At 41.1% G+C, this 18982-nt stretch overlaps 1 pseudogene; it reads right to left on the bottom strand.

Annotated features, from left to right (window-relative positions):
• Positions 1-3375: 3375 nt before the first annotated feature.
• LOC137394337 (dolichyl-diphosphooligosaccharide--protein glycosyltransferase subunit STT3A-like) overlaps positions 3376-18982 on the bottom strand; it is a 28456-nt pseudogene continuing 12849 nt past the window's right edge.

Genomic DNA, 18982 nt, shown 5'->3' with positions numbered 1-18982 from the left:
ATATAGATATATTATATATATATATATACATGTATATATACATAGCTATAGCTACATATACATGCATATACATTCTGTAAACTCTATATGAAAACCTCTTTGATCACTATGCCGTTCTAGCTCAGTGGTAGAACTTCCGAATAAGAAACTTATTGATGAATTCGTGGTATTTGTCGCAAGTTCAATATTTATCATAATAACCTTATAAAGATATCCCAATATATATCCCTATATAAATAGCCTTATATATCCCTATATATATAGCATTTTGGTGAAGTCTGGGCATATCCTTTTCTTCTATAAGTTCAAGTGTGCTCGCTGAGGCCTGCATATTTTAACCAATCACCATTAAAGATTTGACAGGTGTAATAAGTATGCCCACATTTATTTTATATTTTAGGAAGGCAGCGGTGTGACAAAGTGGTTAGTGTGGCTTGTCTGTAAGACTGGTTTTTCCGTATAACTGGACATATACTATAAATATACTCTCAGAGATACATCTCTGAGAGACATCCGTGTCACTGTACCTGAGCCATTGAGTAACAAACAAACACTTATATACGATATACTAATATAATAATATATAACCAACACTTATATTCATATATTTTGATAGCGAGCCATTGCATTGAGTCATAGGCCTTTAGAGGCCTTTTCACTTGCTGGAATCTGTAGGCTGGCTGTAAGACAAAAAGCTAGAAATCAGTAACTTTGGTAAAACTACTTTCATCTTCTGAGTAAATAAATCAAAAAAGATTTTGCTGTGAACTATGCACCAAGCCACCATTGGTGAATGAGCATTGTTGCATTTATACCGCAGTCGGTTCAATATTGATAAATTGTGTAACATGAAAGTGAACTAAGCTAATATATATATACATTGAGACATACTATTGCTGAAGAACTGCCGCCAACTTTTTACTGCTATCCAATAAACAAACCACTTGATCGAGTAGAGAGGTATAGATATATTTATGTAAATAAATACAGTAGGCACTCCTACAACGTAAATAATTCATTCCGGGAACGCTTACTTTATAAGGACTTTACGATATAAGAATAGTAAGATACATGGAATATGCATAATCCGTTCCAAGATCTTTCCAAACTCATGCCTCTGGCTAAACAAAAATGAAAAACTTGACACCACTCCATTAATTTGTGGGCTGTACCGTAACTGCAGTATTATTGGTTTGCATCGACAGCTATTCTCATATTTCTGATCAATCTCCCTATTATTATTGACCATGATTGTGGTAATTTTCACAGTAATTTGATGGGGATCGCATACCTTCGACGATCGTTTACAATGATTTGCTTATTTTTTTGAACAGCAAAGTATATTCTGCAAAGTAAAACTGATAACAAATATTTTATACACTACAATAAAGCAAAGCAAAAAATATGTTTATTATGAAAAGCAGTACTAACTGTTTGTTGTCTATCTGTACCCAGGGGTCAAGTTTAGGATAAAACAGAACTGTCGATGATACTCCAACTCGTCACATTCCAATTGGTAGACCGACGCTGTAACTCCTGCACCAATCAATCGCCTTTGTGTTTAGGAACAATTGCGCAGCTATTCGGCTCTCTTTTCTGCTGACACATCTGACGATCTATCATGACGAACTAGAATGTTGTAAAAGTTGCGTGTATACTAAATGTAGTTATAACACTTTACGCAACTCATTTTTTTCGGAAGAGCCGAGGCGAGATTGAGTAACATTTAAATTGAATTTGAGAACTCCTCAGACTAGACACTTTACATTATATGGAATTTTTTACGCAGTACGAAGCAAAAACTTCACATAGATTCTATATGTTATCTAGAATTTACGTTATAGGAGGTATGCGGTATAGGAGTGTCGTATGTATATAAAGATACAGTCAATGTTTGTGCATACAGTGATCTGCCATCTTCCATGCTCTGCCCGGCTATCAATCGTCTTGTCTCTTTTATATCGCATGAGGTTTAGGCTCCGATTTAATCACTAGGATGGCCTTCTTCTGGCGATCTTTTGATTGGTCTTCCAGGTGCCAGCTCAGTGGCCAGCCAGTCTGTTTTCCACTGTCTGGCATCAAGCCGGTCATACTTCCACCCGACCAAGCCTCTGCTAGTCTTGGTCTGGTCCAAGTCTCTTTGGCTGACCCTCTATCCGTCGGTTGGCCGGCTAGCTGTGTACGACATACTCAGCTATAGATCAGGTCGTCCACAACCAAGTGAATGAGCATTACTACATTCATAGTGCAATTGGGTCTATAATGATAATAATCACAAATTGATGTTTAATAGATACAATGTATGGAGTTTGAATCAGTTAGTAAACTATACCTTTAGTATTTAATCATAGTACAAGTATTAGAGTAGACAACAATTAGTCTTTAGTTGCATGCTCAAAGCTCTGACATGTTGATGCTTCCATCCATTGTAGAGCAGACTCTCTCTAAACTATTAGTAGATTATGTTGGGTATTCACAACTTCACCATGTTTAGTTTATAATGTGTGATAAACATGTTACAGTAAATAGCTCTTTATTCACGTCAAACCCCTAATACAAATAAGTGTTCTATAGAAATGGAAGCTTCTAGATGGTCTTCTCTACTCAAATACAGCAAGACTAACAGTAGAACAGTAAACCGTAAGGAGCTGTGAATAGTGGTATGGAGCTGACCTGTTCTCAGTAGTAACCTATTGCCAGGTGGGATTTATTACCACAGAAATAACCCATGTAAATGTCTTCATGAACCTGGGTTAACCTAGAAAACTAGTCTGTTATACAGCCTGTTTATGATGAAGGTGGGAGGCCAGCCTATTTTGTGGTCAGATGAAATGAATTTGTGTTCTATAGAGATGAACAAAGCTGCTTGAACATCATTAGTTTTGTCCACCTTGTATTCAGCTATTACTGGCCTGCTAAATATCAATAGATTCATTGACCTGGTGTTTACTAGGAGATTATTCAAACAATATTCAAGTTGAAGGTGTCTAAGGACTCTTTCATAAACTGTTTTTTGTCTATCCACAGTAACTGATACCCGAGCACTGGTATCAAATATCTGATATTTAAACCATCCACTGGCTAGACTCAAACAAAATTGATACAATGAAGGCCACCGAGGAATGCATAGGTTTTATTGAACTGTACAACTAAGTTTAAACAGCATTGTGTATCATCACTGATGCTACAAATCACACCTTGATCATGCATTCAAAAAGTTACTAGCAGGCTATAAATAGTTATTCATGACATGAATCTAACCAGATGCTATGCATCTCTGAGAAACATCTGTATCACTATAGCTGAGCCATTGCGTAAGCTAAAGAATGTACTAGCATGAGACTGAGAAACTATACAAAAGGTTTGATGGGTTCTCTATACGCCTCGATTGACCAAGTCTTTCACTTGGTATATTCTAACTATCCAATGCTCTGTGGTGTATGCCTCGGCGTTACGTACTCTATCGTATCCTCATGGCTTGGCTACAAATTTGCAAAAAAAGATGAAGCAGAGAATGTCATAACAAACTGCACAAAATTGTAAGCATCACAGAGTTGCTGATATTCCACCTACTCTGTCAAAATAGTGCCTTTCTCTGTAAGAGATAAACCCACATTCTAATTGTCTATTGTCGTGACAGTCAGCCGAGCACCAACACAAAACGGTCTGACTGGAAGGTCAAGAAGTAGTGGCATGTATTTTAAGCCAAACCAATAGTCAGCTCGCTAACAGAATCAAGTTGGCACGGCAACAAGACCGTCCCAGTTGTTATAAACAAAGTGAGTCCGCTCAGCTACATTTTGCTTAGCTTAACTGACCCAATTATGAGTTAGACTTGAGAGCCGAGTCACATACTCAAGTTACATCACAAAGGAAGATGTCTAGAGGCGATAATCAGGAGCCGGAACCCACCCTGAAAAGAAGCATAGAAAAGCCTGTCTAGCTCATTCCAGAAGAGCAGCGCAGGCTCTCTGCATGACTGGCAATTGTTGCACACACATTTGCTTTCATGTGTATATACAATGTATATACTTACGCTGGAATATATATATATATAATAAATTGTTTCCTCACCCCGGATACCCCGTATGGGTGGTAAATTCTGCTCTAACTCGGGTCTCCTACCAGAGACCTGGGAGTTTGAGCACTTGCCTCAAGATCTTAGCTGTTCCCAATAGCGCACTTTTCTGCAACTCACCTGAGTTGATTGTTGTTGGTATATATATATATATATATGTACATAGGGGGCACTGGGGGCAATAACACCGGCGCATAAAATGTGGCTTGCTCAAATACCAACAACAATCAACTCAGGTAAGTTGCAGAAAAGTGCGCTATTGGGAATAGCTAAGATCTTGAGGCGAGTGCTCAAACTCCCAGGTCTCTGGTAGGAGACTCGAGTTAGAGCAGAATTTACCACACATACGGGGTATCCGGGGTGAGGAAACAATTTTATATATATATATATATATATATGTATGTGTTTATATATATATTTTGACTGGAATATATATTCCTTGATGACTAAAGACTCTGGTGTGTTTATTTATATTGCTTGACTGTCTTGGGGAGAAGTGAGGTGAACCGGCAGTTTTCTTCACACCCTCACAAACAAATGATTTCTCAAACTGAGATATACAACTATCAGAATTGTAGAAACAAATATACACTCACTCTGCTCGGTGTAGACTGAACCAAATCTATAATAAAAGAGCTTGTACATGAGGCAGTTGAGCAGAGTGGGAGAACCATCTTTGTCAATCCTAAACTCTTCTTGCGGAGTGTAGTAGTCTGCTTCCTTTATGTGAGCAACCTCTGGTGTTGAGCCGCCAATACGTACCATCTACAAAAATTTGTTGATATCTGCAAAGAGCATTATAAATGATTAGTACAAGACATCGGCATACTACTGTGAAGTTCTAGGGAGGGAAAAGGGAGGGAACGGGAGCAGAGGGTGCGGGAACAATGAAACAGAAGGGGAGAGACCGGGGCAGGGGAAAAAGCGGAGAACGGGAGAGAGAAATGCGTGAGTGAGAAAAGCGTGAGTGAGAAAAGTGAAGTGTGGGTGAAAAAAGCGTGAGTGAGAAAAGTGTGAGTGCAAAAGAGAGGCGAGTGAGAGAGAGGCGAGTGAGAGAGAGACAAGTGAGAGAGAGACGAGTGGGAGAGAGTGACGAGTGGGAGAGAGAGTGACGAGTGGGAGAGAGAGTAACGAGTGGGAAAGAGAGTGATGAGTGGGAGAGTGCCAAGTGGGAGAGAGACGAGTGGGAGAGTGACAAGTGGGAGAGAGTGACGAGTGGGAGAGACGAGTGGGAGAGAGTGACGAGTGGGAGAGGCGAGTGAGAGAGACAATTCAGAGAGACGAGTGAGAGAAAGAGACGAGTGGGAGAGAGTGACGAGTGGGAGAGAGAGTGACGAGTGGGAGAGTGACGAGTGGGAGAGTGACGAGTGGGAGAGACACGAGCGAGAGTGTGACGAGTGAGAGAGAGTGACGAGTGGGGGAAAGACGAGTGGGAGAGACAAGTGGGGGAAAGACGAGTGGAAGAGACGAGTGGGAGAGCCGAGTGAGAGAGACGAGTGGGAGAGAGTGACGAGTGAGAGAGGCGAGTGAGAGAGAGATGAATGAGAGAGACGATTCAGAAAGACGAGTGGGAAAGAGTGACGAGTGGGAAAGAGAGAGTGACGAGTGGGAGAGTGACGAGTGGGAGAGTGACGAGTGGGAGAGTGACGAGTGGGAGAGTGCCTAGTGGGAGAGAGACGAGTGAGAGAGACGAGTGAGAGAGACATGAGTGAGAGAGACATGAGTGAGAGAGACATGAGTGAGAGAGACATGAGTGAGAGAGATATGAGTGAGAGAGACATGAGTGAGAGAGACATGAGTGAGAGAGACATGAGTGAGAGAGACATGAGTGAGAGAGACATGAGTGAGAGAGACATGAGTGAGAGAGACACGAGTGAGAGAGAGACGAGTGAGAGAGAGACGAGTGAGAGAGAGACGAGTGAGAGAGACGAGTGAGAGAGACGAGTGAGAGAGACGAGTGAGAGAGACGAGTGAGAGAGACGAGTGAGAGAGACGAGTGAGAGAGACGAGTGAGAAAGACGAGTGAGAGAGACGAGTGAGAGAGGCGAGTGAGAGAGGCGAGTAAGAGAGACGAGTGAGAGAGACTAGTTAGAGGGACGAGTGAGAGAGACTAGTTAGAGGGACAAGTGAGAGGGACGAGTGAGAGGGACGAGTGAGAGGGACGAGTGAGAGAGACGAGTGAAAGGGACGAGTGAGAGAGACGAGTGAGAGAGACGAGTGGGAGACAGAGTGACGATTGAGAGTGACGATTGAGAGTGACGAGTGAGAGTGACGAGTGAGAGAGATGAGTAAGAGAGATGAGTAAGAGTGACGAGCGAGAGAGACGAGTGAGAGAGACGAGCGAGAGAGACGAGTGAGAGAGACGAGTGAGAGAGACGAGTGAGGGAGACGAGTGAGAGAGACGAGTGAGAGAGACGAGTGAGAGAGACGAGTGAGAGAGATGAGTGGGAGAGACGAGTGAGAGAGAGACGAGTGAGAGAGAGACGAGTGAGAGAGAGAGACGAGTGAGAGAGAGACGAGTGAGAGAGACGAGAGAGAGAGATGAGCGAGAGAGACGAGTGAGAGAGACTAGTGAGAGAGACGAGCGAGAGAGACGAGCGAGAGAGACGAGTGAGAGAGATGAGTGGGAGAGAGAGACGAGTGGGAGAGACGAGTGAGAGGGACGAGTGAGAGAGACGAGTGAGAGAGACGAGTGGGGGAAAGACGAGTGGGAGAGACGAGTGGGAGAGACGAGTGGGAGAGCCGAGTGAGAGAGACGAGTGGGAGAGAGTGACGAGTGAGAGAGGCGAGTGAGAGAGAGATGAATGAGAGAGACGATTCAGAAAGACGAGTGGGAAAGAGTGACGAGTGGGAAAGAGAGAGTGACGAGTGGGAAAGAGAGAGTGACGAGTGGGAGAGAGAGTGACGAGTGGGAGAGTGACGAGTGGGAGAGTGCCTAGTGGGAGAGAGACGAGTGAGAGAGACGAGTGAGAGAGACATGAGTGAGAGAGACATGAGTGAGAGAGACATGAGTGAGAGAGACATGAGTGAGAGAGATATGAGTGAGAGAGACATGAGTGAGAGAGACATGAGTGAGAGAGACATCAGTGAGAGAGACATGAGTGAGAGAGACATGAGTGAGAGAGACATGAGTGAGAGAGACATGAGTGAGAGAGAGACGAGTGAGAGAGAGACGAGTGAGAGAGAGACGAGTGAGAGAGACGAGTGAGAGAGACGAGTGAGAGAGACGAGTGAGAGAGACGAGTAAGAGAGACGAGTGAGAGAGACGAGTGAGAGAGACGAGTGAGAGAGACGAGTGAGAGATGCGAGTGAGAGAGGCGAGTAAGAGAGACGAGTGAGAGAGACGAGTGAGAGAGACTAGTTAGAGGGACGAGTGAGAGAGACTAGTTAGAGGGACGAGTGAGAGGGACGAGTGAGAGGGACGAGTGAGAGGGACGAGTGAGAGAGACGAGTGAAAGGGACGAGTGAGAGACGAGCGAGAGAGACGAGTGAGAGAGACGAGTGGGAGACAGAGTGACGATTGAGAGTGATGAGTGACGAGTGAGAGAGATGAGTAAGAGAGATGAGTAAGAGTGACGAGCGAGAGAGACGAGTGAGAGAGACGAGTGAGAGAGACGAGTGAGAGAGACGAGTGAGAGAGACGAGTGAGAGAGACGAGTGAGGGAGACGAGTGAGAGAGACGAGTGAGAGAGACGAGTGAGAGAGACGAGTGAGAGAGATGAGTGGGAGAGACGAGTGAGAGAGAGACGAGTGAGAGAGAGACGAGTGAGAGAGAGAGACGAGTGAGAGAGAGACGAGTGAGAGAGACGAGAGAGAGAGATGAGCGAGAGAGACGAGTGGGAGAGACGAGTGAGAGGGACGAGTGAGAGAGACGAGTGAGAGAGACGAGTGAGAGAGACGAGTGAGAGAGACGAGTGAGAGAGACGAGTGAGAGAGACGAGTGAGAGAGACGAGTGAGAGAGACGAGTGAGAGAGATGAGTGGGAGAGAGAGTGACGAGTCAGAGAGATGAGTGAAAGAGATGAGTGAGAGAGATGAGTGAGAGAGACGAGTGAGAGAGACGAGTGAGAGAGACGAGTGAGAGAGACGAGTGAGAGTGACGAGTGAGAGAGACGAGTGAGAGTGACGAGTGAGAGAGACGAGTGAGAGTGACAGGAGTGAGAGAGACGAGTGAGAGTGACAGGAGTGAGAGAGACGAGTGAGAGTGATAGGAGTGAGAGAGACGAGTGAGAGTGACAGGAGTGAGAGTGACGAGTGAGAGTGACGAGTGAGAGTGACGAGTGAGAGTGACGAGTGAGAGTGACGAGTGAGAGTGACGAGTGAGAGTGACGAGTGAGAGTGACGAGTGAGAGTGACTAGTGAGAGAGACGAGTGAAAGAGACGAGTGAGAGAGAGAGGAGTGAGAGAGACGAGTGAGAAAGACGAGTGAGAGACACGAGCGAGAGAGATGAGTGACAGAGACGAGTGAGAGAGACGAGTGAGAGAGAGATGAGTGAGAGAGACGAGTGGGAGAGAGACGAGTGAGAGAGAGACGAGTGAGAGAGAGACGAGTGAGAGAGACGAGAGAGACGAGCGAGAGAGACGAGTGAGAGAGACGAGTGAGAGAGACGAGCGAGAGACGAGCGAGAGAGACGAGTGAGAGAGATGAGTGGGAGAGAGAGAGAGAGACGAGTGAGAGGGACGAGTGAGAGAGACGAGTGAGAGAGACGAGTGAGAGAGACGAGTGAGAGAGACGAGTGAGAGAGACGAGTGAGAGTGACGAGTGAGAGAGATGAGTGGGAGAGAGAGTGACGAGTCAGAGAGATGAGTGAAAGAGATGAGTGAGAGAGATGAGTGAGAGAGACGAGTGAGAGAGACGAGTGAGAGAGACGAGTGAGAGAGACGAGTGAGAGAGACGAGTGAGAGTGACGAGTGAGAGAGACGAGTGAGAGTGACGAGTGAGAGTGACTAGTGAGAGAGACGAGTGAAAGAGACGAGTGAAAGAGACGAGCGAGAGAGACGAGTGAGAGAGAGACGAGTGAGAGAGATGAGTGGGAGAGAGAGTGACGAGTCAGAGAGATGAGTGAAAGAGATGAGTGAGAGAGATGAGTGAGAGAGACGAGTGAGAGAGACGAGTGAGAGAGACGAGTGAGAGAGACGAGTGAGAGAGACGAGTGAGAGTGACGAGTGAGAGAGACGAGTGAGAGTGATGAGTGAGAGAGACAAGTGAGAGTGACAGGAGTGAGAGAGACGAGTGAGAGTGATAGGAGTGAGAGAGACGAGTGAGAGTGACAGGAGTGAGAGTGACGAGTGAGAGTGACGAGTGAGAGTGACGAGTGAGAGTGACGAGTGAGAGTGACGAGTGAGAGTGACTAGTGAGAGAGATGAGTGGGAGAGAGAGAGAGAGACGAGTGAGAGAGACGAGTGAGAGAGACGAGTGAGAGATAGGAGTGAGAGAGACGAGTGAGAGAGACGAGTGATAGAGACGAGTGATAGAGACGAGTGAGAGAGACTAGTTAGAGGGACGAGTGAGAGGGACGAGTGAGATGGACAAGTGAGAGGGACGAGTGAGAGAGACGAGTGAGAGGGACGAGTGAGAGAGACGAGTGAGAGAGACGAGTGAGAGAGAGAGATGAGTGAGAGGGACGAGTGAGGGAGATGAGTGAGAGAGATGAGTGAGGGAGAGACGAGTGAAAGAGATGAGTGAGAGAGAGATGAGAGAGAGAGACGAGTGAGAGAGACGAGTGAGAGAGACAAGTGAGAGAGATGAGTGATGGTGCGTTTACACTGGCCGACACCGACTCCGATTAGGTGCCAATACCCCGACTCAGACAGGTACCTCAGACATTTCACGTATGGGTGCCGACACCGACTCCCACTTTACATTGCAGCGATCAAACGATTTTTGTCGGTACCAACAGCCAATCACAGCGTTTCGCCGTTCTGACCTTCACCCGACCACGCGAAGACGATTACACATAAAAATAAACGCGCTTGATGTGGAAAATTATATACTAGTACTACACTCTTACTACTGCTCCTACTACTACTGCTAGAAGCAACTACTGAATGCCAAGCAATGAATGAATGATGAGGCAATGAAAATCGAACAAAGAACTGTACGTGCAGTTCTTTCGTCTGAGTAATTATAATAAATAAAATGAATAATGAAGAAGATTGAATGGTGAATGTATATTTGTGGTAGTAGTAGTGCGATGGACGCCGGGCCAACACTTTACACTTCTTGTAATTATTTGTTTGTATATATTTTATATGTCTGTAAATATTTTATTATATGAGTTGTCCTTTTTATTCTCTCTTTATTGCCTTTTTATTGTTGGCCTTGTTACTCGTTATGCTATCAATTGTCGTCGTTTATGTTGTCATATCAACGCACTAGCGGGCCTAATAATTGGCCATTTAAACATTGCTAGCCGGTGTTCTCACTCGGTCCCGTTAGCCGGAACGGGCAATTTTATTGTATATAAGGGAGCAACGCTCACTTACCCTAGGACACTTATATTTCGCTAGTATTTAGTTTCGTGAGTAGCACACAGAGTAAAATTTCGCTGCAACTTAATTTCGCAGCTCTGATGAGTGCGAAAATATAGTGATGTGAAAATAAATACAGTGGAACAAACAAATTAGATTCCTCAGGTCCGGTCCTCTAGTAAAAAAAGTTTTTATATTTGCGACTAGTTTGTATTTGTAACCCGCAGGTATAAATGTATGGCAGAAATCGATAATTCAACGTGATCGCTTGCTGCCATTTGTTTCTTGGACTATCAATGACGTCTCGGTCCTTTCCGTCGTGACCGATATGGTACCAATATTAGATCTCAAGTATTTATAGCAAGCGATGGCCATGGCACGTTTTGAGTTCACAATATTTCAAATTAAACAAAAATCAAATACAGTACATGTCTCATAAAAAAGAAAATAGATAACAACCAACATCACAACCAGAATTGTATAACGTGGTTGGACCTGGTGAGGGTTGTTATCGTTTTTGGTTGGCAGTAAAATTCATCACTACAATAAGTATTATTTAATTGTATGACTTCACCTACCAGACTTTCATCCTCATCAGTTACAAATTCGGTGACTAAACTGATATCATCATCTTCTTCGTTTGTCTTGGCTTTTCCAAAAAAACTTGTTATCTTAATTTGCTTTGCCATGCTGCTCATTCGGTGTATTAACGAATTTACTAGAAATTTCCCAATGAGCTCAATCACACACATAATTATCTGCATTTCTAATATCACGATTTTGTTGTGGATATCAATGAACTACAGGACCGTGTTCCTTTGGACAGCTGGCCGGCTAAGACGCCCCAACTTTTTAGGAATTTCATAGTCCAACGGCTATAGAAAGGTTTTTATCGCTGTAGAATATCACTTTATTTGAAGCCATAGATACAAACATCAACTTTTAGTAGTTCTTAGGCGTCATTATTATCTTCATCAGCGGCAAAATATTCTTGTTAACGACTTTTATAAAGGTTTGCAAAATATCAAGTTTTAGCAAACATCTGCTTGCCCATATCCTACTTAATGAACTTGAAATAAAATCGGCAAAAATGATATTTGTTAAAACGCTTAAAAGAAAAAGATGTCTTCTTTCTGAGCTTTTTAACTGCATACAAGTTTTGCCTGTTTTAATTTTAAAACGTTTTGTCAGTCACATCAGCTAAAACAAAGCAAATCTCAAAAAATAGAAAAATGTTGATACTTGCCAATAAAATTTTTTAAAACTTCACGTGAGAGGCCCGGCTGAGGCCCTACATAAGAGAAACCTGTTGGGAGCTTACAGCACCCCCCCTCCTTCTCCACACCCCAGATGTTCATAACTAGTCGTCTAAAATTAGCCCCCCAACTTGCAACCAGTGAATACAGGCCTGTGTAGAACATAGCTATTTAATTTCGAATTTTCGCTAGTTCGTTATGATAGTTTAGTTTCGCGCATGAATTTTTCGCGTGATGATGACTCCGCGAAAACGCGAAAGTTAGATGTCGCGAATACTTAAGTGTTCTAGGGTAGTGGACAGAGCAAATGTCCGTACGCTCCTCAGCTAGTGAATTTCCTTCGCTAATAAAACATTGAATGAAATCACACGCAATTTATTTCTGTATGACATAATCTAAATCGTGCCAAGTAAGGGCCGGCAAATTTCTTGACAGTTGTATTTACAGTCGTACTAGTAGTAGAACTAGTAGTAGTCGTACAACTGGCTATTCACTTTTAATTAATTTAAATTAAAGAAAAAAACTTGATTTTTTGGTACTCTCGTGTTCACATCGTTGCTAGCCATGCTGGTTCACTATTAAAAAGAGAACGAGGGAAAGTTTAATGACAGTCTTCTAGCCTCTCATTAAACCTAGCCCTTTCGTTTCATAAACTTAGCACTGTCATTAAAGCCTAGGCTCATTTAACCAGAGGCTCCTAGCTTCTGATTGGCTGATGAGCGTCCGACTTGTCGGTGCAACCGGGCACTGCTGGGTAGCTCCGACACCGACTTTCAGATCGGTGCCGACACCGATTTTTCTGTTCACACCTACCAACACCGACTCATCAAATTTGTCTGTGCACGACAAAATCGGTGACAAAATCGGCCAGTGTAAACGCACCATGAGAGTGACTAGTGGGAGAAAGAGACGAGTGAGAGAGACAAGTGGGAGAGAGTGACGAGTGGGAGAGAGAGATGAGTGGGAGAGAGGCGAGTGATAGAGGAGTGGGAGAGACGGGTGAGAGAGATGTTTGGGAAAGAGAGACGAGTGAGAGAGTGACGAGTGAGAGACGATTGGGAGAGAGATGAGTGGGAGAGATCGAGAGGCAGGTGTTTGAATGCAAGTCCATCGGAAGAAAGAGCACTTACCATCTGTGGAATATCCCGTGAGACAACCAAGTATAACGAGCATATATCCCACATCCAACTCTCTCATGATTTCATAGGCTGTATCCTCAGGCGATGACACTGCCTGCATGACAAAGCATTCAACGCAAAATAGTAAGTGGGACATACTGTGTGGTCAAGTAATAGATTTCTCGAATGTCTCAGAATGAAAGAATAAGCAAAGTCAATCCTAAGATGCCCACCTGCCCAACTCTGGATATGTGAGTGTTGTTCCAAGTATTGTTGTCTACCAAAATTGTTCGATTAGCCATAGCTGTTATCTGATATCCGTAATCCCACCAAGACATACATCCTTGCTACCTCTGGAGTGTTTTGCCTCAGCCAGTAGTAAGCTTCCCTGCAGTCATCAAATATAACATGACCACCATCACCTGATTTGGCGGAGAGAACGATGGAAGGACTAGAGTAGGCCTCTGAAGTGACCCAGGTGCAGTGAAAAACATAGGTGATGAGGAAAAGGGTCATGATGAAGACTACAGCAGTGACCACCTTCAAAAGGAAACAACTCCTCAATAGGTACAACCATTGAAACAATGCTGATAGAAAATGTTGAATTGATCAGTTTGGCCAAGCGCCATTTTTTAAAGTAATTTTCTTCTCGCTAACAATGGTGATGGTTTCAGAAAATATCATGGAGCAGTAACTTTTTAAGCACACACTTCTATGCTAGAATTGCTATTATTAATTCAAAATATTCCGAACATTTATTTAGTTTTCTCGGTTCGTATTAATTGATTATGACCTAATAATCTATTTTTGTAATTGTAGCAAAGCAGACTTAATTTAGCTACTACTGGCTAGTTATTTCACATTTACTTTTAAACCCTTTTATAGTAGTTTTATATTTTAAATCTGTTTTACCTGCACAAATGTTTTTGCTCAAGATATGAAATTTAAAAGTTGTTGGACAAAGTTTAAAAACCTTTACAATTGTTTTTATTTTCTCTGTTAATTTATATCGATTACACAAAACACTTTTCTAAAGATATTTGGTTTGAAATTTAGAATGGCAAATTTTGTTATACGTTACATACAAATAAATCTTCTTTTCAAAAACTTCTCATTATCCGGGCTATGCTGGGTTCTACAGCTAGTTTATATGTATATTTTTCAAACTTTTTCGTCATTGAATGTGTCCAGCTATAGCTATTAAAATCTTGGAATAAAGAATCAACATCGCCGAAGATTTGATTCGGAACTTCCAATTTGCCATTCCGACACCCTACCAATTTAGCCACACAAGCTTGATGGAATCGCTAGCCGATATATGTCGGTATATGGTAGCAAACGGGCTACTGCTTTTAATCATGACGAAAAACCGTGGCCGTAAGTCATGGAGAGTGGTACTTCTTATTGGTCAGCTTACTCAATTTGTACATTGGCAATGTGCCAAGCTGATAGCGAGTGACAGGCAACTCTCATTGTTTATAAGCTGATTTTAATATGCAGACAACACCGGGTAGCCCAGCTAGTTTATAGATAAATTAAAAACTGGACTAACAGGATGTATCTTAAAGGTTGACTTGCAAAAAAGTATACATTACAGTTATTTAATATCAAAAGGTTCACCATGTTTTACTCTGCTATGTTGTAGGTTCAAAGAATGTGGAAATGTGATTACAAGCTCGTAGAAGATGAAAAACAAACAGTTATTCACAGCCATCACGAAAACAGCCGTAGGTTGGAACCCCTCTCAAAACAGCTCAAATATGACGTAGTTGAACACGATGTGCTTCTGTTAACACCTTCATGCGACCTCATTCGTCAAAATACTTTCACGAATAAACTTCACGCATTCAATGAAAACCATGTCTACTGTCTTTAGGCATCTATTTCGTTATCATCGTAATGCTGTCACTTTGAGCACTGATAACTCAAAACCTGGCCTAAAAATCAGTTTAATTTTTTACTCTTAGCTGGAAGGGGCATACCATCCTTTGATAAACATGAGGCGCCTGTTGGTCACCTGTACTGGTTGAAAAATGCACATTGTGAAAATTGATTGCCCCATTTTGTGGGAAATATGGGTCACATGATAAGATTATGACTAGATGATTATGCAAGGCTGAGAGGAAACTGTGAAGTAGCGAGCATCTACATGTATATTTGATGAGGGCTTTTTGGTAGAACCCAAAGTGTTAATCCTAAACTAGTGCTCCGAGACGTTTTATATTGTGCCTTTAATTGGCTTTTCATTTCGGGTGATAACACCATGTGTCAAAACAATAACCACGTCGAGTTGAGTACGTCATCAAAATAAGGGATTCCAACCTACAGTCATTTTTTAACTGTTCGTTTTTGAGCTTTTAGGAGCTTGTAATCACATTTTCACATATTTTGAACCTACCACGCAGCAGAGTAAGACATTGTGAACCTTTTGATACCAAATAACTGTAATGTAAATTGTTGAAAGCCAACCTTTAGGATACCAATTACTAATTTTTGTATAGCAAACCTGATCTTAACCCTTTCACTGCAATTCATGTAGAAATTTAGCTTTTGGCCTACTGCTAGCCATTTTACTGAAAATTGCTGATTTTGGAGCATGATACATACTCATAATTTTTCAATTTTAAACATCGTTTAAGAAAAAATTGTTACAAGTATATTTTATGTTGTTAACTGTTTTAAATGTTTACAAACATCACTATGCAAAAATTGTCAATATAGCTATACTACATAGCTATATTGTATATAGCTATGTAGTATAGCTAAATTGTAGTTTCACATATATGTAGCTAAAGCTACATGTATGTGAAACTATAATTTTGTGGCTATATTATATAGCTTGCTAAAGCTATGTGAAACTATAATTTTGAAAATGGCATCTTGTTGCAACACTAATATTAATTTCATCGTCGTCAGAGCTATTGCTTTCATTATTTGTGTAATCACCAAAATCTGAATCTGAATCGGCCATAATACCATCAACATAAGCTTTTTAATTTTCTGACTTGGGAGGTACTTGAGGGAGCCATGTAACAATAAATATTTTGAACAGTAAAAATAAAAAATGGGCATTTTTGAGTTGAAAAATCCCAAACAAAGATTCAAAATTGCTTCGCAAATTTAGGCTAACTTTATAGAGACATTTCCGAATAATACTGTCAATACCATAAAGGTACTAAAGGTCGTTGGCTATGTTGTCAACAAATAATAAAATTAGGTTACTATGCAATTGCCAGAAAATTCGCACATGGCAGTCAACCATAGATTTCGCATAAATGCGCATACGGCAGTGAAAGGGTTAAGGAATAATTGTATGCAGAAAACTTCAACCACTCTCAAAGTCAACTAGTTTCACTGTATCATATCTAATGCTATCATATTCTAGCTTATGGTAAGACAACTTCTGAATGTTTAAAGCAATTCAAGTTTAACACTTTAACACATGCGCTCCAGATAATTCAGGGAAATGTTTACCTATCTGATTCACCTTGGATTCATAGTTCCGCTGGCTTTTTCTGTACTTCCGGTATATATAGGATTAAAAATTTTTTGTCTGTGCATATACAAATTTGGTGTGTGTATACAATGTCAATATAAATTCATAGCTTCAAGTCCATTAGACTATTCGTTCTTGAGGCATAGCAAAACTTCCGAAGGCACTTTTAGCTGACCGAGAACTAAAGAGCGGCTGCTGACAGAACGTTAGTTCTTTTTGTACTTCCACGCTTCTGGTTTATGAAACTTGCTGCTTTGTACAGTATAATTTTGATCTTGTAATACTGAAGTTTCGAATCGATTAAACTTAGTTTTTGAAACTTTGTCGAAATAGCAATGACACTTCCAACCTCCCAAAAAACGAAAAATCCCGCTTAGTCAATTGGATATCTTATCACCTGGGGAAAAGGCATATTAAAAGATCATCTCTTTCTAAGATCATCTAATCTTCTGCAGTAACATTATTATATATATTGCCAAATATATATATTTCTATTGCTTTGCACTCAGTGGTTTGTTTCCTTGCGCAGCAGTAAAGGAAACACACCAGTTTTCCTCACACTATTTGCAATACTTTACTTCTCTTTTTTATTGAGTTTTACTCTTCGCAATATATTACTTCTACTTCTTTCACTTGGTTATAACAGATTCGGAGCTCCAATATTATATTCAGTCCACAAAGAATTGTGCTACCTCAAGTACTTTTACAGGCAAGTGGAGTTTGGTAACACGGTATAGGGTAAAAAGGCTTGCTCGTGTGTACAAAGTTAGAATTCAAATTTTCCACCATTGTTTACATATTGTGTAGCCCTACATCTCTATAAATAATATCATCTATTAATAACATGGCTCAGAAAATTTAGTAATCCACATTGATGCCATTGCATTGGCTTTCTTTGAACCAAAACAAAATCAAGGGGAGATAATTCTCTGGGTCGAACACGCATACCGTTTCCGTAACTTGTTCGCTTTGATACCTAATGATAAATGGAAAATACAATTTTAAACTTGTCTGAACAATTGAAAAAAGGGTGCAGACTACCTGTCTAATTGATATTATTTTGATTGTGAATAACAGCCTGAACACAGGCTACTAAGTCGTAAGGATGTACTACCACCAGATAATGAACTAGTGTACTAATGTAATTCATGGGAACGCACACAATGCTTATTCATTTGATGACTTAGCCTAGGTCCCTCACATTTTACAATCCCCATTAACGGAAGAAAATAGGCAACTTTTTTTAGATAAATTTTTAATTAAAGTTTGGTTAAAAATATGATAGTATAAAAGACGTCATGAAGGCGAGTGTATCTCATAGAGACAAGCATATCCCATAGATGCAAGTATATCTCATAGACAAAATTGTATCTCACAAACGCTAGTATATCTCATAGTACTTACTGCGCTGTAGGCTACATATATCCTGTGAGAGAACCTTCCGGTAACCATAAGTGCCAACAAGTGAAGAGGGATAAGGTTGATGGAAAATACATGTACATAGCCTCTCCAAGATGACACCTGATAACCAAGAACTGATATGCATTATATACAAGGCAAGTAGTACAAAACTTGGACATAATAAGTGCTATAACGTATCAGAGACAACAAGTGCAGAACTCGGACATGAAAACAAAAGTTTGAGACTCAGTCATACAAATTGTGACACAAACAATCCTATTGAGCTCACAATGAACTTGCAAATAGCAGCAGTCATTGCAAAACCTATAAACAATGTTAACACTATAATTGTCTCATACTAGCAGTGATTTTGACCCTTAGAAAAACCAAGTAAGAGATAAGATGACTCAGTTGAATCATCTAAGGAATATACTTCCTGTCTTTGAAAGTTAGCGAACTATAATAAATCGGCTAAATAAAATATCTCATAATAAATGGCTAACTTAATATAACAATATGAGCATGACAGGAAGGATACTAGAAATAAAGTAATATAATAGTATAAATAATTAAAGTAGTAATAATTAATAAAGTTAACTAATAATTAATGTTAAGGATAATAAAGTAAAACTAATCTATATATGTACTATACATAATAATAGCAGTTTCTGTCTGACCGTCCGTCGTCTCCAAAGTTTGATGTTAGGATAAAATAGAGCATTAGATGAGACTACAACTCGTGACATCTAGCACCTACTTATTGCCTAAGGCCAATTCCGTATGAACGTCAACCTCAGTGAAGATTTTTAAAATTCAAGGTACACCAACAATATGGGTATCAAAATGAAGCTAAAAGTCTGCAGGTAATGTTGCTATTATTATTTTTAAACCTCATGTTGCCACATAAATATATATAGGGTATCAAAGACAGTGTCTCAGGAAAAGAGCTAAAATCTAAAAAATATTGATATCCCTTATGGTCATGTTGTGTAACTATACAATTGTTCTCAAAGACACTATGAATTATAATGCATGCTAACATTATTAGCAATCACATAAAATAGAAAAAAATCTCATTCTCAGTTTTAATCCTTGAAATTACAAACACAAGAAAAACATGAACCCGTGTAGTGTCCAGAAGGGAAAATCTTTAAAAGTTTTGA

Source organism: Watersipora subatra, chromosome 4 (genome assembly GCF_963576615.1).
Source record: "Watersipora subatra chromosome 4, tzWatSuba1.1, whole genome shotgun sequence".
NCBI classification, from domain to species: Eukaryota; Metazoa; Bryozoa; class Gymnolaemata; order Cheilostomatida; family Watersiporidae; genus Watersipora; species Watersipora subatra.
Note: the sequence above shows the minus strand (reverse complement) of the source record. Positions and strands in the feature narration are given on the sequence as shown.